This window comes from Canis aureus, chromosome 38, assembly GCF_053574225.1.
Source record: "Canis aureus isolate CA01 chromosome 38, VMU_Caureus_v.1.0, whole genome shotgun sequence".
NCBI classification, from domain to species: Eukaryota; Metazoa; Chordata; class Mammalia; order Carnivora; family Canidae; genus Canis; species Canis aureus.
This window is the reverse complement of record NC_135648.1, coordinates 13,208,099-13,218,769: the sequence shown is the minus strand read 5'-3', so window position 1 is coordinate 13,218,769 and position 10,671 is coordinate 13,208,099. Positions and strand designations below refer to the sequence as shown.

The following is a 10,671-nucleotide window of genomic DNA, read 5'->3' as shown; positions in this document are numbered from 1 at the left end:
GAACTGGTATCCCCACACCTCCCACAATTCTGGTGCATGGCAGGGTAGAGACATCTGATGAGCTCTGAAAACAACATGAAGAACCAAAGGAAATGAAACAAACACAAAATTGCCTTGATAAACTGCCAAGCACAGTGCACTACAGAAGAACATGCAGCTGAGATATGCAAAGCTCAGTGAGCCAGGGAAGCACAAGCTCTGAACTTGGTTTAAAGGGTTTCTATCTTGTATTTGCTCCCAGATTTCTGGTAAGGGCACTTTCAGATCTTCCCTGAGATATACTTTCATCTTATGCTTTGAAGAATCCCCACAAACATTTTCCCCAAGGCAAATATTAGCACACTTAAAGACAGCCATGCACCCAAGGCACCATGAGCAAGAATGAATACAAAAATATGCATTAGACACAGACTCACACAAACGTTAGGTATTGGGATCATCAAATATTAGATAACAACCATCTTATTCTGTTTAAATAAATAAAAAGTTTGAAATTGTCTATAGATAACAGAAAATTCTAAATTAAATGACAGCTGATCTGAAAAAGAAACAGAAACAACTTCTATAGATAAACCAACCAATGTTTAAACAAAAAAACATATTGGACAGAGATGGCAACAAACAGAAAAAAAAAATTACAGAGAAGTAGTGAATTTAGCAACTAGCTTAGAAGAAATGAACCAAAATATATTTTAAGGGAAAAAAGAACTATATAAAACAGAGGGTAAGAAGCATTGACTGCATGATGAGAAGTGCCAGCATATGTTTAACTGAAGCTCAGAAAGAAAAAAGAAAAAGAAATGAGTCAGAAGCAATATTTCAAGAGATAATTGGTAAGAATTTTAGAATTTATGAAATATATCAACTTACAGATTCATAGAATCAGGCAGAAAAGTTACTGAGTAGCTTTATGATCTTATGCAAGTTACTTAAGCTCTTGGACTTTCAGTTTCCTCACTTATAGAAGGATAAATCCCTAACAGATTAGTTTTCTCATATAGATTGAGAGAAAAAATGTACAAAAACATCTTTTACACTGTCACATGGTGGGGACTCGAAAAATGGTAGATATAGGGCAGCCCAGATGGCTCAGCAGTTTAGTGCCGCCCTCAGCCTTACTATGATCCTGGAGACCCAGGATCAAGTCTCCCGATGGGCTCCCTGCATGGAGCCTGCTTCTCCTTCTCCCTCTGCCTGTGTCTCTGCCTCTATCTCTGTGTCTCATGAATAAATAAATAAAATCTTTAAAAAGAAAAGGTAGATATAACTGATATATTTACAAAATCATCCTATCTTAGGACAAAGAACCAAGGATAGGTTCTATAGGAATTTCATGTCCACAGGATATCAAATATCCTACACAGGAATAGTTATAAGATGTTCTTAAAAGAATATGCATTGCTTCTGCATTAAAAATATAAGAAATATGAAAAAAATAAGGCATAAAAAAATAAAATAAAAATAAGAAATATGTAAATATGGATATAATCTCATCAACACAATTTCTAATACATAATACAATTTCTAATACATCTCATCATAAAACTCAGCATTGTATCTGGCACTGATACATTATTATATCTCAATTTCATGTCAAGTCAAATCAATACATATTAGCTAAATACGAGTTCAGACAAGTGCAAGATGGGATTCCTCTTCTCACAGAACTCTTTCAGGGCAATAACTGTCCTATAATTTTTGGGTCTTCTATGGTACCTAGTATCAGGCAATAAAATACTCAAGTAGTAAATATTGATGACTTTCTTGATCAGAGACTTAAAGGAAATTTAACATTTTAGTTTGGGGAGATGAAAAATAAGTCATTTCTCCAGAAAGAGGACCATATTTTCAATAACATAGAAGTGAAGATAAGTACTGAACATGTGAGATCTGATAGGTGTGAAAGACATTATTTCTTTCTAAATATGCTTTGCAGACAGCACCCATTTATTTTATGACCCCAAGGGGAGAGAGGGGGAAACTTCAAAACTTGTTTGTCAAGACTCTTAAGTGTCACCTGAATTAGTTACCCAGTAAGAAGACAAAGAATAAGGAATATCTGTGCTCTTAATTACAAGCTTAATTTTTTACTTTATTAGATCCTATTTTTAGAAATAGAACATTATAGCCTATTTCTGACATTTAATACAAGTATATTCATCAGACTGACTGTAGATGACATCAAGTTTTGATTGTAACCTAACATTTATATAAAGATTTTTACTTGAAGTGTTCTGTGTAATTATGCCACCCACACAAGGATGAATAGAAATGCCCTTGGATACAAATGGCAGGTTATTTATAAAAAGAAGAAAACAAAGGAGTCCAAAAATACTCTCAGATTTAGGAAACATATCTGTTTTGCAATTTGATTTACATTCCCAAATTGCCACTGTTTGTGCCTTTCATACAAGTTATTTTTAAATTCCTCTGAGATCAACTAGGTATCTTAATATATAAAGTTTACTTAGAAAAAGAATCCCATAATTAACTAGTTCAAACCCCCTAGTGAGGTAATTAAAGTTATCTTTATCAACTGTGTTTGATGTTTATCTAGTCACCTTCTTGTGTCATTGATAACTCTCAGAGACAAATGTGCAATAAAAGTTAAGTCATCCCTTGGACAAAGGGGTGAGAGCCATAAAAGCTTATCATTTCCTGTGACAAAAACCAGAATAAGCATGCATTATACATAAATCTTGAGAAACTTGTTGCATAAATGTTATTAAATTCCTTTAGTCTATCTTATAAAGTTTCTTTTAACAAAATCAGAATTCTTACACTGGTTAATGATTTGAGCATTTCTGCTGACTTCGTCTCCATCGGTTGTGAATTCGTTCTTGGGGCTTAGTCCATTCAATCCTGGGAGCACATTCTTAATTAGTTTAAGATAGGAATATAATTTACATACAATAATTGTAAGAAATATTTTTATTTATTTTTAAGTCAGCACTACACCCAACATGGGGCTTGAACTCACAACCCTGAGATCAAATGTCACATGCTCTAACGACTAAGGTAGCCAAGGTTTCCCAATGGTAAGAAATATTTTTACTAGTGATATCCACCTGTATATTAGAAATAGGTAGGCAAAAGCAAGCGGGGTTCCTCATTACCTACCCTGTTTCAACATTAGGCTATCTTCAATTTTCTTTCTTGGTAAATTTCTTATTGTTTTCAGAAAAAGTGTTTTACTATAATTTTTTTTTTTTTTTTATGATAGTCACAGAGAGAGAGAGAGAGAGAGGCAGAGACACAGGCAGAGGGAGAAGCAGGCACCATGCACCGGGAGCCCAATGTGGGATTCGATCCCGGGTCTCCAGGATCGCGCCCTGGACCAAAGGCAGGCGCCAAACCACTGTGCCACCTAGGGATCCCTATAATTTTTTTTTTAAAGATGAATACTGGCTGGCTCAGTCTGGAGCGTGTGACTCTTAACCTCAAGGTTGTGAGTTTGAGCCTCTCATTTGGTATAGAATTTACTTGAACAAAATCTTTTATATACACATACATACATACATGTGAATACTTACAGTTTGGCACATTATAGTTACAAAGTATTTTCAGACATGTTAGCCTATGGTTCACAAAACAACCTATGAATTTGATAGAGTAGGTATTAGGATTACTCTTTTTTTCCTTTTTTAACAAGTGAGAAATCAAATAGGTTAAGTAATTTTCCCAGAGTCTCACAACTGGTAGGTAGTAGAGTTAATCCAAACATAAGTATACTGAGTGGGAGAAGCATACCTACTCTGCTTACTTCTGCACTCTGGTGCCTCCCGAAGTGCTTTTCACATGGTAGGTGCTCAAAACCAGATCCAGAGGCATAACTTACATTTCCTGTAAGTTACATAATGTCTTTGTTCCACATCTTAGGAAATATCTAAGGTCTATGTGAACAAAACTGTCTCACAGGCCTATCACTCAGCCTTGAGAAACTGCTCTGGGAATATCTTTAAGGAACTAATCCCTCCTAAAATTGAAAGACTTTTTATTGGAGTGCTTTCTTTAACCAATGGCAACCTTATATAACTTCTTACAAATATAAGTTAGTATTGGTATATAAAAAGCCTATTTCTTCAAAGTTTATGCCTGATACAAAAACTTCACTGAAACACATATATTTGGCCAAGATAGAGTAATGGAAAGTGGATTTAGAGAAGAACTTGGAGGAGGGGGACTGGCACAGAAGCCTCTTATTCTTGTAAATTGGAAGCCCTATATCCCTTTAGATGCTAGTTGGAGAGTGGCTCTGAAGCCAAAGAAGCATCTGAGTCAGTGATCAAGAAACAGAATGTGGAAAAGGGCTTCCTTCAATGAATGAACACCAAGGATCAATGTCTGGACCAGAGAAACAATCTCACTGTAAGTACCCATGGATAGTTGTTAGGCTAGAAGTCTCCTGGCTTGTGTTCCGTACAACTGGCTGATCCTTTCAGATCTTAACCACTAAATTCCCTCCCGTGGTATGTAACTGGAATCATAAACATAACGGTGCAAAGACTGATCCTTTCCCAAGAATGAAAACACAGGAACCGATCCTTTCCCAAAGATGAAATCACCCATGACTCTCATAAGCTCTGGCTTTTTCAAGTCATGTAACTGGGTCAAGGCAAAAACTATGCTACCTATTGGGAAAATCTGGGGTGTGGACTTGGAGAGTTAAGAGCAGCAAGTACCCTTGTTGCAATTATAAGAGGGCCAAGGTTAAATCTTCAAGTCAGTTATAATCCCAGTACCAAATAATGCCAGGCACGTAGCCCATACTTAAACACATAATTTGTTGTTGATAGATATTTCACAAATTCCATGCAAAATCTCAGCAAATAAAAGCAGGTCAGGATTGTCAAAGAAAGGCAAACCAATGTCAATGAAAGGCGATGGGATGAGGCATTGAACAATTGCCATTAAGAGAAAATTCCCCAAAGATGCGGAAAGGACATGAAGGTAATTTTCCATACCAATGTCTACCTCGCCAATAATCAGACCTGCTTATGTGTACATTTATGATCTACAATAACTTATAGGTGATGACAGGTATGAACAAGAAGAAATAGTAGCCTCCAGTATGATAGGTATTTTAACATATGATGAGATGGACAACATAAAAATTTGACTCCAGGTAAAATCTTAAATGAAGAAATAAAATTTTCAACTATTATATTTGATATTTGGATTTGCTCTCAGCTACATTAAAATAAAATTTAAAAACCATCATGAGTTTGTCCCAAATTATAAGAATTATTATGAGACATATGAGAAGTATAAAGACACTGTTTTTTTTAGGAAGGTGAATCAAATGATCAACACGAAATAATTCGAAAAGAGTGATAAGATGTATGGTATATACAAATATTAAGGAAAACAGAGAAGATAAAGGTGAAGGAAGAAATTTAGGTCGAAATCTATATTTTCATTTAACTTTATCTCCATTTCCCCAATAAACAGAACACAATTTAACACCCTGTATCCATGGTTATATTTAATAGATGCTAATATTTTGCATATTTGCTGCAGAACATTTTTTAAATAAATAAAGCTGATGTATGTCATTCCCATGCAAGTTTTGTACTTCATCTACATGTTTATATAACGTCATGGATCTTGGGAAAAATATAACCCTTGTAGTTAAACATACGATAAACCAGTAACGTTTATTTAAAGTTTTGAAGTTATGAAGAACAAAGACACGCATATCATAAAATACTGCATACTGAGCAGGGATTTCCTCCTGGATGTTTGCAGCTCCAAGAACAAGGAGAATCTTTTCAAAATGTTGCCTGGAAGCCTGGAACATAACCTACAAATAAAGATGCTTCAATTATATAAATGATCATACTTTGAATACTACTGAAAGAAAAAACGAATTCTGATATTTTTTAGCAAAATGGCATGTGTTATTAAAATAATGCTTGAAGCCATTAAACTCAACAGAACAAACTGCACAGTTAATACCTACCTCGCCAGAAATCTTTAACAGGATTACAAAGAGTCCCTAATGTCTTTTGAAGATTCATTTATGACTGAGATAATAAGAAGTCATTAGTTTTGCATCAAGGTTGAAAGGTAGACACACAGAAGAGTGGACCCTGACTGAGAGCCAACTCCCAGGTGAAACATTAAATATGACAAGAATGTTAACAGCTGATAATAAAAAAAAAAAGATCTTGTCATGCCTCAGTTCAATAAAATGTTTATGGCACAGTTATTGGGTCTGCTCAAATATTGCAAGAAAAGAAATAGAGTTATGGTTTCAAGCAGATATTGACATTGAATCCTCCTTATCAAAAATTGAAAAGAAAATTTACAAAGAATGTCAAGCTGACAACCCAAACTATTTCACTAGATGAACATAATAATTAGTACTGCGCAGAAAATGTCCCGATTGTAGTTAGATAAAATTAAGAGCAATTTTATATCAAAGCAGAGGATTTACTAGGGTCCTTCCTCATGCAGATGAGCCTTTTAAAATTAATCATTGCATTCAAAACAAAGTACCTAACAAAAACTGGCTATCACAGAAGCTTGTGATCTTCTTGATGTTCCTTATGATAAAATGTGATTATTTCTAACATGACTTCTAACATATTTCACTTCATTTCTTTGGTTTAAACTTAATGTTTGATTGTTTGTTTGCTCTAATTGATGTAAAGGAGAAGACTTACATCGTAATTCAAGCAATTGAGACCTGAGGAGCATTCCCATCCCCATTATTAACTTCTTTCCTTGTCCATGCCACTGTTCACTCTGATGGACTTTAGTTTTCTGATATTTACGTATTTCAAGGTTACTTTATGACATAATAAGAACAGTGTCTAGAGCTCTCAGTTTATAATTCAGTGTTCTACACGGGCACTGTGAAATTTCCCTGTATGAGAGTCCAACTTCTGTATTTCCAAAGGTAATTTCTTTAGTCTGCCTCTTACCTAAACCGGAAAAGCATTTGTTGAGACTTTTCTAATGAAGTCGAAAAATAGAGAATTAACAGTTTCCTGGATATAAGTCAATGTACCCTAACCATAAACTCATTCATTTTTCTTGAATTCCTAAAGTAATTTACAGGCTCCCCTTACTTTACTGTGAATTCTATGCCTCATTAGCATACAAAATAATTCAAGTCTTGAATGTTCAAAAAGCAATGTCTTATATGCTTAATGCTGATTGGGTCTGTAGTAGCAAAGTGGGAATCTCAGCCCTGATCCTGAAATATAGATAATATGAATGAAAAAATGTTTAAATATCTTTTTCGTCTTAATTAAAGGATTTTTGCCTGTTTTATGAAATCAGATGTTGGGATTATAATCACTGTTAAATGACTTACACCAGAAGGTAGTACTTTGTCGTGCTTGAAAGTGTGGAGTCAAACTAAATGGCTTCAATTCCTGAAGTTCTAAGTAGTGGTTGATGTTGGGAAGTTATCTTAAACCCTTGGGTTTCTGTTTTATCCACTTTAAAATAATAACGTTTGGATTCAATTAATTAAACCATGTAAGGACCTTAAAATCACTCCAAGTAGATAACAAGTATTCAATAAATGTTAGCTATCATTATTATTGTGCCAACTTACCAAACACTTTCTTGTTTCTTAAGATTTCTTCATTTATCTTAGAGACAGAGTATGTTTGTGTGAGAGTGAGTAGGGGGAGGGGCAGAGGGAAGAATCTCAAGCAGACTCCCTGCTGAGTGTGAAGCCTGATGTCCATCCCACCACCCATGAGATCATGACCTGAGCAGAAACCGAGAGTCAGACACTTAACTGACTGAGTCACCCAGGCACCCCCCATACACTTTATTATAATAAAATCCCACAGTAGCCAAAAAGGTATGACTGTGGCAATGTATTGTCTTTTATAATATCGTAAAAAAAAACTTCCTTCAAAAAATTGGAAGATATTTCACATTCAAATTCATCTTCATTACAATTTGCTAGACTTTCTATATAAAATGCAGGTCCTCATGTGAGGTAAATGTTAAAAATTTGGGGCAACTGTTGTGTTTGTATAATCCATTTCTCAAAAACTGACAAGCTGATTACTCTTTGCCCTAATATATAACATCCAAACTACCAGGAGAAAAAAAATGGTCACAATACACTAGAAAGAAAAAAGTATTCAAAGTGTAACAACAAAAAAATAATAGCCTCTCAAGCATTTATCAAAGTAAAACAGCAATAAATTCTAATCAATGGTGTGTCAGTTCCCATTAAGAAAAACTATACCTGTTACGCCTTCTCCATTCTAACATCAAGTTTTCACCTGTAAGAAGTGAAATGTAAAACCTTAAAATCCGAATTTAACAAGCAGATGGTAGCTGTCTGGAAATGCAATTTTTTTAAAAAAGTGAAACAAAATTTTAAATGGTTCTAAGAAGAACAAGCTTGTAGCATTAATACAAGGACACATGTATGCAGAAGCTGCACCCTTTGTGGAGTGAGACTTTCATGACTGGATGATTTTTTTGTAGTACAAGGATTTATTTCTGTTGGTACAATTTTCTCAAACACCACTAGTTCCCTGTTTTAACCTTCTTACCTTGACTTAGGTTTGGTGAGGCCAGAAGCAGATCAAGAGAAAAAGCAGAATTTTACAGTTTTTCTATATCCACAGCTCCCTGGGGGAGAACACTGCAGCCGCACAGGGTCACTCAAGTAGAGCACTAAAATCTAAAATGAGTCAGAGGGAGAAAACCTATGTGGGTAAGCACCTTTATTGTTTTCAAGGGAAGCAATGAGCAAGGCAGACTAAACAGGTTTAGGATTGATTAGTTATGTTTGAAAATAGTGTGCCTGTGAAGTTCATGTCCACTGTGACTGTTAAAGCTATGGTTTTGAGCTATGGAAAGTCTCCAGGTGTTTTTGGGTGAGCCAGCATCTTCCTGGGAACAGCTAGTGACCATTCAGTTGATGTCAAAGCATCAATTTACAGAAATTACGAGTATGATTAATACAACACAAGAGGGCTTGTTCGGTTATATAAATGTTATTTGTTCTTGGTTTTCAGAGAAGTCTTGAATAACTAATACAGAAGAATATTTGTAAGAGGCATATTCAACTTATCCATACTTCCCTCTCAGCCATTTTTCTATTTCATCCCTATTTTCCTGACCGCTACCTCAGAACATGTGATTTATTTTTTCATCCTCCCCCGCATGGATGCCAATGTGATTAATTCATTAGATCAAAATAAAAGTAGTTTCATTTGTTATCTTTCCTGCGTAAAGGAGTGCATTTTACAAGAGGATGCAGAGCAGGGGTTCTCCAACTTGGCTACATGGTAGCATCATCTGTGGAGAGTGGGAAAACTTACTTGGTAATAAGAGGGTGCCACTTCCAGAAAGTCTGGTTTAATTGCTCGCAAGGTAGCCTGAATGCCGGCTTGTGGGTTTTTTTAGCACTCCAGAACTGATTCAAATGTGCAATAAAAGTTGTGAACCACTAGTCTAGAGCAATGATTTCCATGTTTTTTCTTGTATTGTTATGATGTCCCATTTTGATCAATATATAAATATCACTCCCCCAGGTCTTTATGAAATATCTTTTTCGTGGATCAAAGCGCTAAGGAAAGGACAGTGTTTTTCAGAACCAGTACATTACCAGTGATAGAACTGCTGAAAGCCATTTTCTCTCCTAGTGTCCTTTGGATCAGGCCACAGAGGCCACCACTAAGGATGATTCCGTTTATTTTTGTTTTGGTAAAAAGGTCAATGGTGCACTAGAGCTCCTAGAGAGGAGAGAGGTCTTCATGAAACACAGTCTTCACCCGAATCTCCTTCTGCTACCAGAACGGTCTGCCTCTGCAGTTTAGCCCAAGGGAGGAAGAAGTGCTGAAAATTGTTCCTCTCTCACTAACTAGCTTTTACACGTGGCCTCAGTGGCTTCTTTACCGAATACTGTTATGCATCCTAGAAGATTAAAATAAATATATAGATAGCTCCCTATCTTCAAAAGTTTATAATGGACTGAGTAAAAATGATACATACTAGTTAATAAAACTGTGAAGTAAGAACATTGGCTATTAAATGGGTTCTATGAGTAATTGAGAAAATAAGTGTCTTAAAACAGTATATTTAGATGTTGGTTGACAAAATGCAGAGATGTTTTATCAAGGCAGAGAGAAATAGACTAGATAAAAACTTGACTCTGTACCAGTCACAAGCCAACTCTGGGTAGTGGATCCCATTTGGAAGGTTGCCTGTTTTGGGATGACCTGCCAAAGAAAGATATCTACAAGTTAAGGTGACTGAAGAGAAAAAAAAAATGAAAAGAAGGCAATTTGTAGACACAAGAAATTTATCTAAAATTGTGTCCACAAATGGAATTTTATTGGAACACTGACAGGCTCATTTGGTTCTCACCAAGGCCACTTCCCCATTACAACAGGAGAGCTAAGTGGTGGTGATGAAGACCACGTGGCCTGGAAAGACTAAAAGACTCACTGTGCTTTCCAGAAAAAGTCTTCCCATTTTAATTTTACAAATTAAAAAGAGGGGGAGGAGGAAGGAAAAGGTTGGACAGAGTGGTAGGATGAGGTTTGTGAAGTCGTGAGAACAAAGCACAGACATTGGGAAAGAGGGAACCAATGTGGGAAAGAAGCTGATCTGTTTTAAGGAGCACGGAAGCTAAAGTGAGATACATTTATTTAACAGGTCTTTGTCGGGGCACCTGGGTGG

At 35.8% G+C, this 10,671-nt stretch overlaps 2 long non-coding RNA genes across 2 annotated transcripts in view; both read right to left on the bottom strand.

The window, feature by feature from the left end:
- Positions 1-5,638: 5,638 nt before the first annotated feature.
- LOC144307082 (uncharacterized) lies at positions 5,639-7,096 on the bottom strand. The gene is made up of 2 exons (XR_013374057.1): positions 6,669-7,096; positions 5,639-5,803 (listed from the first exon to the last, which is right to left on the bottom strand). It is a non-coding gene; the product is annotated as an uncharacterized LOC144307082 (long non-coding RNA).
- A 3,043-nt stretch (positions 7,097-10,139) lies between these two features.
- LOC144307083 (uncharacterized) overlaps positions 10,140-10,671 on the bottom strand; it is a 112,006-nt gene continuing 111,474 nt past the window's right edge. Inside the window, exon 7 of the long non-coding RNA XR_013374058.1 lies at positions 10,140-10,208. This is a non-coding gene — a long non-coding RNA (uncharacterized LOC144307083). The remainder of the gene's footprint in view (positions 10,209-10,671) is intronic.